Source organism: Lepidochelys olivacea (assembly GCF_965140295.1).
Source record: "Lepidochelys olivacea isolate rLepOli2 genome assembly, chromosome: 1".
Taxonomy (NCBI): domain Eukaryota; kingdom Metazoa; phylum Chordata; order Testudines; family Cheloniidae; genus Lepidochelys; species Lepidochelys olivacea.
Genome location: NC_140411.1, coordinates 117,123,821 through 117,145,418, shown reverse-complemented (window position 1 = coordinate 117,145,418; position 21,598 = coordinate 117,123,821). Strand labels below are relative to the sequence as shown.

Genomic DNA, 21,598 nt, shown 5'->3' with positions numbered 1-21,598 from the left:
TGGCTCTCCAGGCCAGGGTTAAGGAGCACTGGCGGCATAGCCCGAGGTACAGAAAGGTCTGAGGAAACAGAGGCATCAATACCAGATGCATCCAGAATCCAGACTGAGAACTAGGCTGGTGCGGGGTGGGATTGGAGGGAGGTGCTCTGAGCCTATATAGTCCCCGCTTCAAAGGTTTCCTCCTCAGACCTTAGCAAATGATACCGAGGTTGAAGAGGAAAACCACTCACAAATACTGGGGATTTCAAAGCACTGGAAATGGCAAGATAGGGGATCCGCCTCCCTTTCTCTTTCCTCTGCATATTTACAATAGAAGCCTTTCTTTTTTGGTAGCAGATTTGATGGTATTTATTTCTAGCAGGGACTGCATATGTTACAGCGAGCTACAGCTCTGACACAAATGAGTTGTGACTGCTTTCCAGAGAGCTCCAGGCTACAACCCACTGCCAGATACCTTCTTCAAGTTCAAGTTACACTCGGGACACTGCAGCCTGCTGGGCGCGATCTCGCTCCTGATGAAAACAATGGCAAAGCACCAACTGACTTCAACGGGGGAAAGAATCGGGCTAAATCCGGCCCGCTTCTCCCCGCCCCCCCGACCCCTATTCCGGGAGCAGCCTCCCCCTGTTCAAGTGCTTTCCAGCCCATCCGTTTACCCCGGAGTCGATGGGGCCACCTTTGTGCCCACAGTGAACTCGATTTGGCTCGTTGTGTGCAGTGGTCATCACATGAGTTGTGGCTTTGCAGTTGTATACAAATCTTCGCCAGTGACAAAATGTGCATTGTCCAGATGATAATGTCCCTCCGCCGATTAAACGGTATTTCCCCCCACCTAGTGTCCCTAGATCTCGCGCCTAGAAATGACAAATAGTTGGTTAAAGCCACTCACACTTTCTGTTTTGATACCAGCAGACCCACGCTTTTGATGTGCCTCCTGGTATCCCGGCATGAACGCCCATTGGACCAAAGGATTCCACGCGAGACGGGCAACATACGTGTTTCTGGTGTCCTTTGGGTCCCAGTGCAATACTATTTCTTCTGTCCCCCCATCATATTAAATTGAAACTATCTGGCCTGAAGTTTCGTTGAATTGTCTCCGGAAGTGGTAAATACACAATTAAGCGCTTCTCTTTAGCTGCCTTTCCAGATACAAGTTTATTTTTACAGGTGCCCTTCAGAATAAATCTTGGTTGCCCTGCTTGGCATCTGAAAAACATCTCTAACCAAAATGCGCGTGCAGAGAGGCAACGTGGTGACAAAAGGGGAGAGGGGATCTTTGAGACGCAAAAAGTGTTTCCCCAATAAGGATAAATGGGTTTCTTCCCTGCTGTGTTACAGTGTAAGGAGGAAATACGTAAGAGAGAAAAAGACTTTGGTCTTATAACACGTAAAACATGAACACGTTAACAATAGCAGTCCTTTACAAATCTGAACACCCACTGTCTTTTTCTAAATACTTAGTGTAACTGATCATCGGGGAAATATGCACATCTGCAATCTGTGTATATGCACGCAGAGAAAGATGATATGGAATGATGACTAAAGTATTATTGGACTTAAGAGTTTCATATGACTATATACACACCACAACTGGGTAGCCAAGCGGGGCAATATATGAGTCAAGTAATCACAAACAAAACAAAGACACAAGCTCCACCCTTCCTCACTTTGTATTAAATTTCGATAACCTTAGTTTTCAAAAATGTTTAGGTATTTTGTCAATTTGTTCCAGAAGTTGGGGGCTTTTTTTGTGGGGGGTTCCAGCGAGTGGCTGTGTGCTTCAGTCTCAGGGGGGCACCACCCTCTCCAAAGAAGGGACTCAGCGCTAGATTTTGGAGGCTTTTTTTTCCCTTCAAAGTATTAAAAGAACATGGTATGCTCACACCTTGAGTGTGATTCTCACAGCTTTGTGGAAGAGTAATAGATATTATTCTGTATGAGGGCTGGCTCATCATTTAAAGGATATAAACACTGTATGTGCACACACACGCTCTATAAAGTGTGTGAGAGAACAATTTTTATCTCGAAGTTCACATGCAAAAGTGAATTTGATGGTAACTGATAAAATTCAGCTGTAAATAGATCACTATCGCCCTGTGGATATTTTATTGCGATGCTTGCATTTTACTGTTATAGATGCATATTTCATTTAACTTTAATATTATGAAGCTAAAACCTGTTTTGAAATAATTCATCATCCCATTTCTGTGTATTTGGCCGTGGGAGAATTTCCCAGAGTGTGTCAATCTACCTAAACTTTCCTGCTGCTTGTCAAATCTCTGGACTTTCGCCCCCGCAATATGTATTTTTACATTTCAGCCTGGCCATTTTTACTGCGGTCTGGTAAACACCTAAACAACAATCAAGGAGCCCTGATGTGTCTCTGCTGCAGAAGATCTATATACAGCGGACCTGGAGGTGCATTGCCCCTACCGCATTCAATGGCCTAAGAAGCCCGTTGGGGACTGCTAAAATATGAAGCGCAGAGGTGACCTCGACCCCACTGATCTTTCGGCTTCTTTTCCGAACGCCCATTTTGCCCATTGCTTGTTTCAGAGTGACTATCGCAGGCCCCTGGGAGCTGCCCCTCGCTCGCTGGCATGCAAAGCCCTCTCCAGAGTCCAGCAGCAACCCAGCGACTGTTCTGATATGCACACATACCCTCCTACCACTGGGTATGAACTGCAGCCTTAGCACTTGGGAGGGGAGTCAACGCTAGTCAGATCAGACTGCAAAGAACACTTGAGCCTAAGTTCCCACTGATGCCTCTTTGTCTTTCAAAAACAACGAACCAACAGTCAGCTGTCCTGTTCCTAGCACAAAATACATCGCAAGCCCAACTCATCAGGGCTCCTGGGCAGACTGATTGCAAAACTCGTTTATTTAAATCCTGGAGTTAGCACATTAGGAATGAGAAACAGAAGTTGTAACTAAACTTGCCATTGACACCTTTGTGTGACCTGACACCAACACAGACGCAGCTAAGTTTCGTATGGTTATGCAAAGTAACAGCAAACTTCTAGAAACAGTAACATATTTAGTCCCGGCCATTTCGGGCGGTGAGTGGGGACACCTCCCCCACCCCCTCTTCCCAACTATATTTAAAACATCAGCTGAAAAGAAAGTAATTGTAACTGACTAACAGGAACGAGTTTGGCCTCCAAAGCACTTTAAGTCAATTCAGCATCGATAATAATAATTAATACATTAGTAAATAAAACTGAGGCTTCATCGCCAGCTCCTTTTACAATTTTCCTGAAAACTACAAATGCAGGCAATGTTAAAATAAAGCCGTTTGCATGTAACTTTTCAATCAGAAGGGAAAGCACTTGGGTTCTACTTGGAGACGTGTCTCACACATTCCCCCCCCCCCCCCGCCTTTTTTTGGTAAGATATGTAAGAATAAACGTTACAGCTCTGGGCTTTTAAATTCTCCAGATGGAGTCATAAAGTACCTAGTGTGTATGTATATATATATATATGTGTGTGTGTGTATAAACACATGCCTGCTATTCACAACGAGGACCGAAAAGCAACTTAATCTGAAGGCAAAACCACTGAACCCCATTTCGAACAACACACTTGAACTAGTTAACTTTAAAGACAGGGAACCGCTAAGAGTGTGGCCGTGGAAGTTTCTCCCTCCCACTTGAAGATCTACAAGGGAAGGCTTCACGTCTCTCTCTCTCTCTCTCTCTCTGGATATATGAGCACTTAGCCAAGTTGATGATTTTTTACAACACCATCGTACTATATAGTTAAGAGTCTCGGTTTATAACGCGTTCATATTAAACATGATTTGCCAGATCATACCACGAACGGGGTGGACTAGCCTTCTGATGAATGTGTGATTATATTCTCCCTATTTCTTCTTTCCCCCCCCCCACCCCCAAAAGCGATTCACTTACCCTGGCGGTGGTCCTCCGCTCCACTCGACACACACACATCTACACACACAGGAAATCGGTCTCATCTAAAGGAAAATCTGAAATCAACATTTTATCTGCACAAGATAAAGGCACACACATATAGGGCTCAGAGCTCAGGAACCCTGAGTCTGGACGAAGAAGGGGGAAAAGGGGGGTATCAGGACAAGAAACCCTGTTTCCAGCTGTGGTATGAGGTCTGGCGTGGAAAGGAGCAAAATATTCTACTCATCCCCAAGACTAGGATTCACCCCTCCTCCCTTTCTCTCTTGTTTTGACTTACGTATGTTTATAGTAGGAGCAACTGGCTCACAACTAGAGCCATTGCCGAGAGTGCGTTTAAAGGGTGGCTGCTTTACTCCACTATAATTCAGTTCCCGCATGTGAGCCTCAGCCCCGCGTCACCTGGATACTGCAGACAAACAGCGTTAAATATGCATAAGGAACAGTTCATTTCTTAAAGGAGAACTTACCCGGACAGAAAGTTCGCGGCCCAACAGTAGGAACACAGACGTGGTGGGTATTTCTTTTTCATTTGTAGAACCCTAATCCTTTCCTAGGGTGTTAATTTAAATACCCAGCCCACAGAGCTGTATAGTTCGTTCCCCTTTCTACTTCTGATTCATGTAGCCTGGGTGGGGAAAACAATCAAAAAATGAACATTAGAATTTTAGTTTCATTAACGTATCAATATTTTCACTCCAGGGAGCCCCCCGAGATGCTGAGAGCGGTCTGAGGGGCATGAAACTTCCCATATGGGGATCACACGGTCGCAGCACTAACAACCTATGCTGCTGCCATACAGTTAGTTATTTACACATATGAGGTTTTTAAAAAAGAGAACAAACTGGGACTTTAAAGTGTGTGTGTGGGGGGGGGGATCCACACATGTGCATGCTTTCTTTGCTGCTTCTTAACAGGCTACATCACTGATGTACAAGGGGCTTGAATATTTGTTTGATCAAGCTTTACATGTTGATGCTCTCTCGCTCGCTCTATCTCACACACACGCAGGTCCTGCAGTTAATGTTTAGCCAAATCCATATTTTTTAAAAAAAAATTATGTATTTATTTATTTATTTTTGCTCAGACGAAAGCACAGCTCAGAAATGGATTGGCAGCACGTCTAGGACCTCTCATTGAAGTTTTTTCAACGATGAGTGGATTTGCATTTTTCTAGAGCCATATCTTCACATGTTTACTAAGAGCAAGATCCTGAAACCCATATTCAAGTTTTGAAGTCAATAGCGGTGCTGACTGAATAAGGGCTGCAGGTTCATGCTCTCTCTCTCTTTCACACACACACACACACACGGTTGAAAACTCACTGCCAAAGTGCTCTCGCTAGACAATTTCGGCTAGAGATCTGTTGATGTTAGAAAGTCCCCACGTGAGACATAAACGCTGCTTGAGAGATCCTATCTTCCCTACCACTCATGTTCATCTTTTTCTTCAGATCTCCCAATCTACTGGTTTATGATCCGATATTTTCTCTCTCTCTTTTTAGGTGTCATTTCTTTTCGTTTCGGACAATAACACATTTTTACAAGTGGTTGTAAAGTCTTTAGCGCCATCTAACGGGAGCAATACGTCTTTCTGCTCCACAGAGAACATGGCTAATTAATAAGCGGTTTGTTCAGTTTTGTTCCCTTTTTCCTCCTAATTTTCTAATTGCCAATTGCACATTTGTTAAAATACAAATTATTACAGGATACAGGAGTGTGTTATCTGGATTCCCTTTATGGAATTGCAAACTGCTCCAAAGACAACCAACAGGATTATAATGTTCCAAACTCTGCCTGCTTCAGGGGATTTTTTTGTTGTTGTTGTTGAGCTTCTATCCATTTGCCTGAAAGCACCTGCTTCTACTTTTAGAGATCTCTGCATGCAGAAAATTAGCTACAATCTTGCACCTCTCTGGAAGAAAAAAATTCGGGAGCAAGTCCTAATGGTAGCCTGATTTCTGTAAAGCAGCTTGCCAGCGTGGGATGCAAAGTACATTTTAAATGTACATGATGCATCTGTTTTTCTTCAATTCAACAGGTACATTATAAAGTCATTAAGTGTCTACAACTTTTCTTCACTCCCCCCCCCCCCCTTAATCTGACTGGAGCAGAAAACTGAGCTGTGCTGGTACAGTAATGAGATTTATGGGGGGGCGGAGTGAGTGTTAGGTGATCTCCTAACCTGCAAGAAATGGCTTCAGGATCCTTTTTTTTTTTTTTGGGGGGGGGGGTACGTAGGAATCAGTTACCTGAAAAGATTTTACAGCAAAATTCTTGACACTAAAGAGGAGGTACCTGTAGTAAGAGAGGGGGATTTAATCCCCTATACAATTCTGCTCAAAGGTCCAACTGTGTTTTGTAACCTACTAGAGGTCTTACACCCCAGGAATTTCCAGGAGACTATATGGGAACTTCGGCTTTTTTGTTTTTTCTCTCCCAGTTGCAGCTGTGAGGAGCTGGCAGATCAGCTCCTTTCCTAAGAAATAAAAAGGCGAAATGAACAAATACCACCTTGGCCTGAATGAATGCTGGTGTTCAGGATTAAGTTGTAGGTTGAGTGGGCAGCCAGAAGGCCTTTTGGTTTGGGATGTGGCTCAGCCCCAGACATTTTCTGCTGAACCAGTAGTAAACAGCAGTACTAGAGGAAATGTAGGGTGGGATTGTCACAAGCATTCAGGATTAGCCTAACTCTGCTACCAGTGGAGTAAAAGAGTTAGGTCAACACTGAGCATTCTTGAAAACCCCACTTTTAATATAGACAGAGGCCTGTAAGACAAACTGACTGCTTCATTCGCTTCTATCTACTGCACTTGTGTATACAGTCCCAAAGGAAGGCAGAAAGTATTCTCTCTACACGTTGCGGTATTTTACTCCATGAACAGTAACCTTGTTGTAACCTTAAGTATCAAGAATTGTATTTACATCTGTTAATTCTTCAAATCATATTTACTTGGAGTCCATTTCTGAACTTATGTGATAACTGGACGCAGATCTCTGTGAAGTTCTTGTTTCCTATATCATGTACAGTTAAAACATCTTACATCATGTCCAGGAGGACAACATTATTGAACTGATAAAGGAAAATATAATGTAATGCTCCTTTAGATAAGCAACTAAAAAGGGAAATGATCAAAAGTGCATCTCTTCTGATGCTGCTGCTCCATACTGCACTATATTAGGCAGACAGTTCATCATCATCATAACCGCTGAACCAAACCATTCTGTGTTGTGTGGCCAAATTTTATGTAAGGTTTTGCATTGTTAAAGTTATAGGAGTGATTTATAACAACCACTGCTCTGGGCAGTCTTCTGACATTTTATGAACATTACTGACTAATAACAAAGTATATACCCTCCCCCTTTCATCCCACCATCTCAGTGAACCTTGCAAATATACGTGAAGTTTCACAGCACCCAAATAAGGTAGGTATTATTAGTAATCTTATTTTATATGTGAGAAAACTGAGACAGAGCCCTACATTTTCAAAAGTGACTAATGATTTTTATGCTCGGGTTTGTGGGTGCCCAAGCTGAGACTCCCTAAAGAAACCTGATTTTCAGAAAGTGCTGAGCAGCCACCCTCTGAAAACCAGGCTGCCTCAAGGTGTCTCCAAGTGGGCACCAAAAAACGGAGACCCCCCTAAATCATTAGTCACTGTAAAAAATTAGGCCAAAGAATGTGAGTGACTTATCCAAAGCCACATAGGGAATCTGTGCAGAATGAGGACTAGAAGGCAGCTCAGGCTTTTAGTCATGTATTCTAATCATTAGACAACAGATGATGTTACCATCTTTTTGCATGATGAGTTATCATAAGCTAAACCACAATTGACTTTTATTTTGGTATGAGGATGATGTTTTTACAGCCTTTGTCCTGAGCTGAAAAGTTCATGCCTTGACAGATACCTAGAATCCCAATATTAGGAAGCAGAAGTTTATTCCTGAAGATCCAGAGAAATCTCTAAAAAAGTGTCAGCTCCATTGTGAAATATATATAACATAGCTCCAATTATGTTATCTTTTACATTGTAGAAACAAAAATACCTTTCACTTTCTTAAATGAGGAATAAATATGAGGAAAGCTGTCCCAAAATACTCTACCCACATGTTGTTCAAATCAAATATTTCTTAGGGGTATTTATCAGTTGTCCCCTTTCTTAAGAGTCCGAATCCAGGAGGATGGCTATTGACATGGATCTTTGTCACAATTTCCAGTTTAAAAAGAAAGGTCCAACATGAACTTGGTGCAGGATTGATACTTTTAGCTACGAAGCAGCCATCCAGGGAGGATTTTGTTTTAATCAGCTAGGAAAAAAAGATTGCAACTTGACCTAAAATATGCCACCTATTTTCTTTTGCTCATATAATCTGATGTACTTCTGAGTTTTCTTTTATATTCAAAGAAGTTAAGCTGCAGCTCTGAAAGTCTTTCAGCACTGTGGCTTTTCACATACTCAGAAGATGAGTGCAACGCCTAAAGGAAACTGAAGGCAAACTGGATATCTCTGTTGGTCCCAGAAGGGGCACAAGCAGGATCAGCTGCAGAAGGGTAAAGGTATCTTACATTGTTACAATCCCTTGATTAGAACACCTGAAGGCTCTGATCCTGAATCCACTGAAGTTGATGGAAACAGGATTCTATTCAAGTTCTTTTTACTGAACCCATCAATGAGGTATCTAAATGGTCCTTATGTTTTTTTCTAGAGCTCATTTAATATTTGGGTGGATAAATAACCTGTCAACCTCCACAGACTTCCTTTATCCTTTTTGCCTTCCTGCAGAAAGATTAGGGGCCAGGTTCTCCTTAGTCTAATTTCTTAGTACCACTCCAGCAGACCAAAGGAGCTCTGAACTCCATGGCTACAATTGCTAAACCTAGGTGCATAAAGTTAGAAACCTAAATCCACACTTGGGCATGATGAGAATAACAGCGGGTTGATTTTCAAAGGTGCTAAGGACTGGCAGGAGCAAGTGATGCAACAAGAGTGGTGGATGCATAGTACCTATGAAAATCAGGCACTTTTTATTTAGATGTCAATGTCTGGATTTAGGTGAGTAAAACTAGGTACACAAGTTTGAACATTTTGGCCCATGTGTTCTATTTCTTCAGGGCCCTCTAATCTTAAACCTTTACCATAGAAAACTCTGAATGATTTCAGTGTTCCACCTTGCTAACAATATGGTTTGAATCAGATACACTGCACAAAGACAATTTTGATTTTTAAGAAGAATCTGTTTTTATTCCTTTGGGTATGAAAAAAAAACTTGGTGGAGCTTGTCTACCTTGATAGTCAACACACAGCATGTGCATTGTGATATGGATGCACTGATACGACATGTTTTCTTTCCTTACCAAAATAACCTAGCAGTTAAAACAGCCTTGCTGAAGAAACACATTCATTTAGCAATCATGCAATTTCACAATACATATTGATATCACATTTTAGGATGGAAAATACAACACTAAGCAGTAGTAAAAGAAGGTTGAATAATAGCAATTTGTGAAATTAGTTACAGGAGCAAAGGTTGCCTTTTCTCTTAAAGCTCTGTATTCATCTGGAAATCGTAACATCTTTGCACATGATCCAATGCTGACTATGACTTTACAATCAATGTAGACAAGGACAAGTTGTGTTCAGCATGATGTCACATAGCGAGGGCAAGGTTTCAGCATGACGAGCTGCCATGAAGCTGAACATGATTTGTCCTTATTGACACTGAACGCAAATTCGTCGTCAGCATCATGTCAAGTAACTCAAATTATTAAACATACTGTATTGCCAACCCCAAGTGATCAAAAATCACCCATCAGCCCCCCAAAATCCCAGCATTGGCTTAAAAAGCACTACATTTAAAAATAATAATACATTTGGGATTCTTTTATTTACCTTCTGGTTTCCAAACCTTTAAAGGGCAGTTGGAGTTTAGGCTTTTCTCCACAATCTTGAGGGCCTTTTGTAAAAAATGAAAGCTGAGATTTTCACATGGCCTCAGGAGCTGGACTTGAAGAAGAACACCAAATATAGTGAGACTTGCATTATAATCATTAAATTCATCCTGTCCAGATGGCCAGCACAAAGCTTATAGAGAGATGGATTTGTACTAGAAGAGTACAGAGGAAGCCAGAATAACCAGTCACTAGATTTGTGAGCAAAACATATCTCAGAGACCTTGTCACCTCTATGCTTTAGAGTAAACTTTCTTCCATGGTACTTCAGCCTCCTGGGGAAAGGGCAAAGGGAACTGGACTCCAAGAACCAAAAGTAATCTAGTTAATTATTGCACCTGCTCATCTTTGAGGACGATCTTGGTCATGTCTACTTCCTCAAAGACTAGGATACACTTCATTCCTGATTCTCCATGGAAGATTTCCTATTGCTTTCCATGGGAACAGGTCTAAGCCCTTAGCTATGCAATTAGTATCATAGCTCCAGTCACTGGCAAAAGTTAGCACGGCACAAGCACAAAACAATGTGTAAATACTTACAAATTTGTTATTTTTCACTCTGTGTGTGCGGGGGGGGGGGAATGAGGGGGAGGGAGGAATACTGGAAGGGCCTACTTCTCCAGGAACGGTTTCTCCAGTCTTAATATTCAAATGGTAAAGTACAGTTTTTATTGAGCTATGTGTGAGCAAAACAATGTATTAAATTGTACCTAAAAGTGCATTCTCCTCATCTTTCCATTACTCAAAATTTGATGGATGGATTTAGCTCAAAGTTTAAAAGAAATATGCACCCTCTGGCTCCAAGATGAGAAATTTCAGCTGGGAAGGAGAATATTTAAGAAAGTTCTGAGCACATGGAAGCAAGACCAAGTTGTGGTCCATCCTTAGCTATCACAAAAGCTATAATAGACTCCTGCTCTCTTTTCAGTTTCAAAGGGCAGCAAAAATAAAGGGCAACATTTGGAAAGTGGTACTGAAATTGGGTGCCTTGCTGTTGTGATGATCAGCTTGAAGGTCTGAGTACCCCCCACTCTAAGGAAGTCACTTGGAGGTGCAGGTGTTCAGCACCGCTAGAAATGAGGGGCAATGTGTTTCACATTGGGAACTCCTCTCCCACACACACACACCAGCCTTTATTATTTAGTATTATTATTTGTATTATCAGAGTACCTAGGAGCCCCAGTCATAGCCCTGGACCCCCACTGTGCTCAGCGCTGTACAAACACAGAACAAAAAGACAGTCCCTTTCCCAAAGAGCTTACATTCTATGTATTAGACAAGAGACAACTGATGGATAGAGACATGGGAGTACAAGGAAACAAATCTGACTTCTGCTCTACCAAAAGCAAAAGCACATTCAGGGGAAAAATTTCAAAGAATCTCCTACTTGTGTGTTTGCAAAATTGCTCACACGCCAACCTGATGAGTTCAAAAATCATGAGCCAGAACCTAAAATCAAGAGATTGGCCTAAAAATCATGAGATTTATTTTGAAAATAAATAATTTGTGCTTTTTCATTAAATATTATTTCTTTCTTTTCTGTCTTCTGACCTTTCCCTGCTCATTCCCGGTGTGTGAGACAGTCATAGGTTAACAGTTCAATGCTCCAGCTCCCCATACAGCTTCTCCTGGACTCTTCCCCTCCCTCCCACTGCACACAGCTCTCCCTGCTCCTCCAATCTTCCCAGCAGTTCTCCTGCCATCCTCAGCTCCCACACCTGGCAGGCTCCTGCAGCTGTACCCTGTCACCCAGCAAGATCCTGTCCCCCTCCCAGGCCCATTTCCCCCCATTAACCTCCTGTAGCCTTTCCAACTCCCTAGCCTCCGGTCCTCTGGCAGGCTCCGGCAGCTTCCCAACTTTAACTGCCTGCATGCGGTGGAGTGCAGTAAGGCCCCTGCTGTGGAACTTAGAGGGGCAGCTCTTCTGGCCAGTCGGGGGCAGAGGATAAGCAAGCAGTTATGGCTGCCTGTGGCACAGCACCCTCTATCAGCCAAGGGGGAAACTGCAGGTGGTTCTGGCAAAAGTTCCTTTGTCATCTGGTGAGACTCTGAGCAACCCCCAAATTTGGATGCTTTGCAAGGGCAGTGCTAGCAACACTGCATTCCCATCTGCCGGCTCAAACTGGAGCCCCTTCAAAATGTGACCATGTCACATCTGAAGTCAATGGAGTTACATTAACGTAACATACAGCTGGCATAAGTAAGAGGAGAAGTAGTTCCTTGTTTTCAAACTTCCATTGCTAACAAAAAATGGTACAATGAACAGTTTAGAAGCATACCCCTCTATTCTCCATAACAATGTGTACTCTTTTTCATATTTCAGGACATGACTTGTCCCTCCCTGTCATTCTCTGAGGGAGGCCATGCTTCCTCACTGCCAAGTACCTGTAAAGGTTAGCTCAAAATGGGGAATTAGCTGCACCTAGTGCTCCGTCCCTCAGTCAGCATGGGGAAGCATACAGTTAGTAGGCTCTGATCTGCAATCAGGGCAGAGCTGCTAAGCAGTCTATGAGCCCCAGGTAAGGGTGAGCACCAACCAAGTCTAGGGCTGGGTGAAGACGGGGTAGTTGATAGGATACCATGGGCCTCCTGGCCTAAGATGGGGTGCTGCCACCAAGGGGTGGGGTGCTAGGGGGTAAGGGGATGCAGGCCTGCCCAACTCCACCACCTCCCAGCCAAGGGCCCTGATAGTGGCAGAGTGGTCCGCCACTGCATCAGTGGGGATCCAGCCAAAACACGCTGACCTCCTATCAGGCCAGCACTCAACCAAATTGTTGTCTCGTTTCCCTGGGCTACTTCCTACATCCCCAAGGTTTGGTACCTCTATGTTGTAGTTGTCCTCTGTCTCTCCAGAATAGGTGGTCAGCAGCAGCCCTAGTAGCTCGTAGGTGTCTCACTCAGCCAGTGGCCCTGGGATCTCTGGCCAGTCCCCAGGAGGCAGCCCTGGCAGCTCCTCTGCAGGCTCCAGCAGCAGGCAGGATACATCCATCTCCTGTGATGGCTCCACCACAACTAAGCTGCAGGGCCCATCTTTTGTACTTCCACTTCCTGTCCTGCCCTTCCGCTTCCAATGAGGCAGACATGGCTTTCCTGGTTCTGCACACCAGGGGGCGTGTTTTGATCCTTCCCTGTCACTCTTTGAGGAAGGTCACGCCTCCTCGCTACATGCATGTAATTATGAAGAGTGCTATATCACTCCATTATACAAGTAGGGGCCTGATCCTCTTCTCACTCACATTAATTTTACACCAGTGTAACTCAACTGACTCAAATGGACTTTCTCCTGATTTTGGCCAGTGTGAGAGGAGAAAAAGTTCCCTCTGGGCACCCAGACTTGTGTGCTGAATGGGGAGTGTTCAGTGATAAACCCTGGAATTCCACGCATGAATCAAAGGAAATGTAATTTTTATGTCATTTCAACAGTATCTTATTGTATTGCTTTGTAAGTAGTAAAAAATGTCATTAATACTAAAAATTTTCATAGGTTTAAGGGTTATTGGGAGAGGTCTGTCACAAACTGTTTTCTGCTGTCTCTGGAAAAGTTAATGCAATTTTTTTTTAAAAGTAGGTGTAATGAAAGCTTAGACGGTGAGATGAGAACATTCCTGGGTGAAGATGTGAGAGGATGGACTTGATTTGGTAGTTTCCTGCCATCTCTCTCACTTTATTACCGTGATGGGACTGTAGGTGGAAAAAGTGAGCAGTTTTTATTTGTAAGAGCACAAGGGGTTGTGTCAGTGCCAAATGTTAACCAGATGACCCACTCATATATGATCAAAAGAAAGTGTCTGCAGAATCACATGTTTAGTGCTATACCCAAGTAATACTTGTGTAAACGCCAACAATATAAAAATATGCATTTGCATGGAAACAGCAATAGTTCTTCTGGAAGATTATAAAGAATCTATAACTTGATTCACTGACTCATGTTAAAAATAATCATAAGACATTTCCATTTGACTATTGCAAGACTTTTTGCATGACTGACGGCTTGTCTTCTACTTTCTGTTTCACTCTGATCTTCATATTACCATTAGCGTTGGGCAAGCTGGCAAAGGTATGGTATTGCATTAGGTACAGATAAGTATCTAAAAGTTCAGCTGAAGAGCTGAAGTTGAATTTTGAAAGGAACTTCCGTCATCCGCTCTCCTCTGCAAACCTCCACATCAATCTGTCTTACAAATATCCAGCCATACTTAACTGGATCCACCAAAATATACTGTATTTTGGCATAGCTGGTATTTCTTATATCATCATCTTCTCTCTTCCACTGAGTGCTATTAAAGAAAGCTCAGCAATAACTGTCAGTCTGGACAATTTCAAAATATGCCCACCAAGCCTCCAGTGACATAGTTCCAACAGCATTTAATCCTCTGCAAACAGCTTGCTAAAAGAGACAACTAGGCCACTCCTACGATCAGAAGTGTATGGGCAACGCTTAAAAAGTTTGCTGCATAGCCATATTGGATAGGAGTGTGAAAAAATTAAACCCGTAACTGTCATAACTATGCTGGCAAAAGTGTAGGTGCAGCTTACATGGAGAAGAAAATCCTTTTGTCGCTATGGCTTATTTTGTTCAGGGAGCTGGTACAAGCTATACCAGCAAAAGCACTCTTTTTCTGGTATAAGCTGTGTCTACACTAGGAGGGTATGCTGGCATAGATCTATGAGTATACCTATATCAACAAACCCTTTCGAGAGTAAACAGGGTCTAAAGAAGTAGCAGGCTACTTGGCCTTTCCAGTCTATCAAAAAGCTGAGAGCTGGGGCTTTCTTTAGTGGTGATTATCTAGCTAGAGATGGAGCAGAGATGATATACAATGACATAAGAAATGCTGGAAACCATCTGCTTGGTGGGCTCCATCATGCATGCCCTCCATTCAGAGAACTCCCGCTGAAGTCAATGGGAGTTTAGCGTGCAGATGGCTTCCAGGACTGGGACCAACACTAGTTTAAAAACAGCTGTATTTGTAGTATGATGGCATGACACTAAGTGTATTATTTTCCATACAAAGAGTTTGAGTATTAGTGAGTACCGAAAAAATGGCAAAAAGGTGCATTACATAGAAATAGATTTGTCTGTTGTTCTTAGATGAGCTTAAAGCAGCTCAGCAGTGGCTTGACTTGCATAGCCCAAATGTATCCAAAAATAGTTTGTTTTCTTTCTTTCTTATATGGATTACATCTCTATGGAATTTGAGACAAAATGGTCCACTTAAACTCAGAGTAATATTTGATCATATAAAACTGAAGTGTAGAAGTTTACTGGTACTACAGCTTTCTGTTGTAATGGATTCAAAACTGATGTGTCAATTAGAAAAAATAGTGTGTCTCCTAAAACAAGGTCCATTTTTGATGCAACAATGTTTGTTAATAGCAAATCTCTCATACAGTCAAAACAATATAACTCTGTACATGATCGTTGCCATATACACATATTATACATATTCACTGAAGATATGTTGACGAGTCAGTCAGCTGATCTGTATAGCTCTGGGATATGGCTATTGATTTAACAGTAAATTAAATTAGAAAAAGTATTGTCTAACAGTTAAAGCACAGCCTTAGGAGTGACTTAGGCAAGCAACTTAAACTCTCTGTATCAGTTTCACTCTCTGCAAAATAGGGAATAAGAATAATACTTCTTTTTCTTACAGAGGCACTTGAAGATTTATGAATGTATCTAAAATAGTTTGACATTTTTTGATGAAAAGTGCAATATATGTGTGAATTATTATTATTATTGAATAATGATTATTGGAATAAAACTGGACCTTTAACTTCAGAAATTTGAGGCAGGTTAGGCATTAGCCTCTTTACTGCTACTATCTATGTGGGCTTTAGGGCCAGGTTGTCCTCTGTTCAGGTCTTTGTCCCACAAGGCAAGTGTTTTCACCCCTGGCATTTCCCTCAGTTTGTTCTGTGTGTGGCAGGAGGCTTAGTTCATGGAACGTACAGATCTCCTGAGACCCTCTAGAGGTCTTACCCAACTGGTTGGAGGCCCTGTGCCTCTGTGCTATCTGCCACCACCTTATTTCCCTGCTTCTCTGGCAGCATGACCCTGAGAGAGACATGGAGCCATAGCTTCCCACTCTCTTTGCTGTCCCAAGAACCATACTTCAAGGGATTGTTCCAAGTGTGGAGAATGAGCCCACTCAAAGTACTGCTGAAACAGTGAGCATTGACAGGTTTCAGAGTAACAGCCGTGTTAGTCTGTATTCACAAAAAGAAAAGGAGTACTCGTGGCACCTTAGAGACTAACCAATTTATTTGAGCATGAGCTTTCGTGAGCTACAGCTCACTTCATCGGATGCATACCGTGGAAACTGCAGCAGACTTTATATACACACAGAGAACATGAAACAATACCTAAGTCTGCTGCAGTTTCCACGGTATGCATCCGATGAAGTGAGCTGTAGCTCACGAAAGCTCATGCTCAAATAAATTGGTTAGTCTCTAAGGTGCCACAAGTACTCCTTTTCTTTTAGTGAGCATTGAGTTAGGCGGGGAATCCCTGTTGAGCTGACGGAGGTACAATGCGACAGAGAGATTGGCTGTCCCTCTGCCTCAGTTATGGATGGGCCCCTGCGCCATCCCCTTCCAAACTATGGCTCCACATCCCCAAGGTACCCCCAGAGATCGCACTTCTCCCTTCTGCACCCCCTTTCTGTGCCTGAATCCACCAGGTGTTCATCCCTTCCACCCACAGAGGCAAAGGTGATGATTTGGCTTTAATGGCCTTATAAGCCACCTAGTCCCATTTCTCAGATCACATCTGGATGACGGTGTATACATCCAGCACTGCTTTTTCAGCTTATTCGTTAATATTTTAGAATAAGTACATAATAAAAATGATGAAGGCTGTTGCCTTCAGCTTAGCTACTTACAGAAAATGTTATAAGGATATTAAACCAAACAATGGCTTGTTCTCATCTGGCTCTCCAGATGTTTGCTATGACTCTTTATTTTCTATCAATCAGTTAACCATGGTTATCTCTTTTCCTTAGCAACATAGCTCCAAAACACAATCAAAGAAACTGAAGGCAAATAATGAGGACTAGATTGTATTTGATCACTGCCAATTGTTTAAGGGGAAAGGAGACTGCACAAAGCATTGCCAGCTTTGCACTGCTGCACAGTGGCCTGGCACAAGTTCGGTCCTCCCCATGCCCCCATGGGCACTACCCATTCCAAAGTGGACCCTGCAACAGTAGCCTCTCTATCAGTGGACACTGACTCCTGCCGTGTGACAGGGATGGCACCATTTGAAAATCATTCCCTTGTCATGTAAACAGGAGGGGAAACACTGAGTAGTATCTTTCTCTTGCCAGCACTCCTGGGTGTGCCACTTTTATGACAGACCCCTCTCCACACCTTCAAGAGGTTGCAAGCTGCCATGCTTTACAGTGTAGCACTGCATACCTGCAGAAGCTCCTGGAGGGATTACGTCTCTTTGGGCTCTGGCCCCAACTGTGACTTCTGACTGCTTGAAAATCTGGCCCTCCACTCTTTGGAAAGTCTAGTCCTAAATGGTTCTGCCTACACAGCAATTAAACACCCGTGGGTGGCCCAGGCCAGCTGAGTCAGGCTCTCAGGGCTCAGGCTGCAGGGCTGTAAAACTGCAGTGCAGCCATTCAGGCTCAGGGTGGAGCTAGGACTCTGGGACCCTCCCACCTTGCGGGGTCCCAGAGCTCAGGCTCCAGCCTGAGCCTAAACAGCTGTACCTCAATTTTACAGCCTCACAGTCTGAACCCCGTAAGCCCAAGTCAGTGACCTGGGCCACCCACGGGTGTTTAATTGCTGCATGGATGTATCCAATGAGCAAGCTGGAAAGTCACCATCCTAACGCTTGTTGTTTTTGCCTAGTTCACAGGTAGCATGGAAATATTTGCAGTGTTCATGTCAAATATAATGCACAAGTCAAGTAAAAATAATGCACTATGCTGTCATTTGGATGAACTCTTAAGATTCCGCTAAATACTGTTTTAACATCAGACTCAAGAAAATTCCCCATTTATTTGTATTACCTTTCTGTTTTAAAATACTGAGCATATTTCTTAATTCCAATGTATTTTAAAAAGAGAGAGAGATTCTCTGTGGAATGAACAGATTATGCTAGTCCACTTGGGGATCGACATTATTTCTTGCTGTTAAATTTCTCAGGGAATGGATGTTAATATCATGACAGGTATTTGACAGCAGTACTAGAAAAGAAAAGAGATGCATCAAGTCATTCGATTAGAGATAGAACGGAAAGGGGAAGATAGCATGTAGTGATACCTGCAAATTCTCCTGTCAGAGTGAATCTCTTGTTAAATGTAACTACACTAGTGCCTGGTCTTGGCCAGATTTGAGACAATGTGTGTTTTGCCATTGACTTGAATGGGAGCAGGACTGAGTCTCCAAATTATGCTTTCCCATCCATGCACAGAACTCCCATTGACTTCACTAGGTGTTGCAAATTCATCTCAGGAGGCAGAATTTGGCTCTGTTAAAAATCTCCAAGCTATGGGAGTGGAGACTGTATGCAGGGCAGATCAGATATTATACAGAACAAGTATGAAATACAAACCTCACAGAATTAACATATATTGTCACATTCTATTAAGGGCTTCTGTTGGGCTAGATCAGATTAAATGCAGTGAATCCCAGTCATTTTACAGCATATGGAAATATTGTCATGGATAGATTTTTTCATTAATGAATATAATGGAGAATAATGAACAATAGACAAAAAAGAGAGACGATGTAAAGCCAATCAAAGGAAGGGCAGATGTTTAAAAAATCTTTTACTATTCAGGATTGTGATCCAACAAAAGCAATTATGTTTCTGCTTTCTCAATTCCAAAACAGCAGAAAGAGCTTTGAGGTTTTCCAGTGCCTATCTACACACCGTTAACTGAACAGAAGGTAACAATAATACCAAACATAGCCAAAGGCAACTGATTCCATGCAATGCTCATAATTTGGGACATTCATGAATTAAACGGGACCATAATCAAGACGGTGAAATATATATAATCAAAAATTGCCTAAGAAATCTATAAGGAGCCTAATTAAACTCTGCTATTCCACTGGGGGGAAAAAAGGAATAATTAAAACAAAACAAAAGCACCATCTACAGGTGGAAATTGCACTTGGTATCTGCCCTCTGAACTCATGGAAATATAATGTTTGGGATTTTGTCAAGAAATGGTTGATGTATTGCAGCAGAAAGAAATTTTGTTTCTTGGTAAAATGATTGATGTTATCTTTGCGAAAGGGTTTGCCAATGTCCTCCTGTTTTCTTGAATGGATAACTACTGTGATGTAATTAAATATACAGTGGACCGTATTCTGCTCACAGCATCATTAGCCAGGCAAATTGATTCAAATCAATGGGGTTGAATGGGTATAACTGAGGGAAGAATGTGGCTCAGTGTGCACAGGACAGAAGAGGGAACTGACAAGCAAATCAAGGATGTCCAAATGCAGATAAAATCCATGACTTTATCAACATTTGTCATTATTCATCTGTGATTTGTTTGCCTCCCTGCTGTTCTTCTATCCTGCTCACTTGCCCTGGCAGGGACCTCTTCAGTAAGCCAAGCAACCCAGGCCAGGCTCCCCACTTCATTTGTTCCTTTCAGTTAGGGAGAAGGAAACCCATTGTGTGTATCTGTGTGGTTTTTTTTACAGGGAGCAAATGGCATTTCTTCACTGGAGTACGGGGGCCAGGAACCTTGTGCGTAACCTCTTGCAACTGGCCAGCCAGTTTGCAAAGGAAACACTAGTTTATAGCTACACATTAAAATATGGGCCTAGATTCTCAGCTGCACCTAGTGTCTACTGGGTGCAGCTAAGATGAGTATGAGGGGCTGTAAAAGAGCCAGCTAGGGATCTCTGATTCTGGGGTCAGTTCTTTGTTAGCCTGGATGGTGTAGATTAGAGCAGCCTCAGGATGTAGTAATCTACATCAGATGGCTATGTCCTCTAAGACAGCAGTTCCCAAACTTTTTAGTCCGGTGACTCACCGACTGCATTTTGTCTTATTTTGCAACCCACCCGGGGTCCAAATTTGTGGGCAGAGGAGAACCAAAATCATAGGCCAGCATCCTTCTCCTCTTCCATTGCCTCCTCCTTCTCGCTCCTCAGAAGGGGCACTGACCACCCAGAACAGCACCCTCCACCCCAGCACAGCAACCCTAACCCTGGCCTCGTGCAGAGGGGAGGCTCCAGGGGAGTGGGGATTGGCGAGCAAACCCATCCTCTACTCATCTCATAGTGGCATCTCTGGTTCTGTGGGACTGGGCCCAGCTCTGTGCTCCAAGCATTGCAATCTGGTGCATGGGATCATGACAAGGGGCGGCCAGGACAAATTTGAGTGAGTGGCATCGGGCAGCCAGATCAAACCTGAGAGGTACTGCAATCCCATGTGCTAGGTCACAACGCCTGGAGTGAGGAGCCAGGCCAGCCCCATGGGACAAGAGCCACCACTTTGGAGTGAATGGGGGGCGGGCCCACTGTCCAACACCTCCCCCGCCCGGGGATCTCCCCGCCACACCAGGCCCACGACCCATCTAGAACCTTCCCACGACCCTCTGTTTGGGAAACGCAGCTCTTAGGGGCCATCTGTGAGATGGGAATTGGCGTAGGCCAGTAGTTCTTCAGCCATGCCCCTTCCTGCCCACAACACACTACTTGAAATTGCTGCTGTAGACACAGATTGAATAGGAATCAGCTGTGCCAGCTTTACACGAGCTGGGGCCTACTCCACACCAAGGGAATCCTCAAGTGGGAAGATTCAGAATCTCTCCAGTCTCTTTGCACTACCCCAGTGGTGCAAAGAGACCCAATGATTTAGAGAATCTGGCCCATAGTGTCCTTATTCCTTACGTCAATCAACTCAGCTAGATGGAATGGTAAGGAAGACAAAATTCAAAGAGAATCAAAGTATGTCATTTTAGTTCTTTTATGGATAAACATGCATAATCTGATGTCTTGCTTAGACAGTTATTTTAAAAGAAACTTGTAATCTTTTTTAATTAAAATGAATGGAGAGGAATAGACTATAAATATGAATACAACAAAGTAGGAGTTGACAGCACACAGCCTTCCAGACAATCTCTTTCAGTTGTTATAGAGTATAATACAATATTGGTTTTCCTCTGCAATTTTTCCATAATGTTTATGTTTGTTTTAGGTAGCAGATTACCCTTTTTTTTTCTTCTTTCAGATTTCATGTCTTGTGGAATAGGCCCTCACTTTACAGCTAACATGGTGGAAAGCAAATGAGAGTATCTGAGAGAAAAAGAGACAAAGAGATTTTTGGTTTAAGCAGAACACATCTGAATTGCGGATGTACTATTATCAGTATTAAGCTCTGAGTATTAAAATGCTGATTGTTCCAGTCCTCATTACCTTATTTTACCTCTGCCTTTTCCCCATTGCATGCTTTGCTTTACCTCCATTGTCTGTCTGCTTAACTTGTAAAATGCTAAAAGAAGTTTTGATATTTACCTGTTTATGATTAAATTGCGAAATGATTTGCTTAGTTCTGTTCTAAATTAAGGTCTGCATTAAATGTCATAGCATTTATCTTTCATAAAATGAGACAGCTAGGACACTAATTTCCGAGGTATTCAATCACTGCCCTATGCCACTTGAGAGGCAGTTTGGGAATGAGCCTGCCCACAGTTCACAGCTCACTGACAGCACTGAGATGGAATCATAAAAGTCAA

At 42.8% G+C, this 21,598-nt stretch overlaps 2 long non-coding RNA genes across 2 annotated transcripts; one reads left to right on the top strand and one right to left on the bottom strand.

The window, feature by feature from the left end:
* Positions 1 to 248: 248 nt before the first annotated feature.
* On the bottom strand, positions 249 to 4,421 carry LOC311530123. The gene is made up of 3 exons (XR_014713936.1): positions 4,210 to 4,421; positions 3,909 to 3,973; positions 249 to 854 (listed from the first exon to the last, which is right to left on the bottom strand). It is a non-coding gene; the product is annotated as an uncharacterized lncRNA (long non-coding RNA).
* LOC311530130 lies at positions 4,339 to 21,349 on the top strand. The gene is made up of 4 exons (XR_014713940.1): positions 4,339 to 4,442; positions 5,434 to 5,556; positions 5,802 to 5,969; positions 21,094 to 21,349. It is a non-coding gene; the product is annotated as an uncharacterized lncRNA (long non-coding RNA).
* The last annotated feature ends 249 nt before the right edge of the window (positions 21,350 to 21,598 follow it).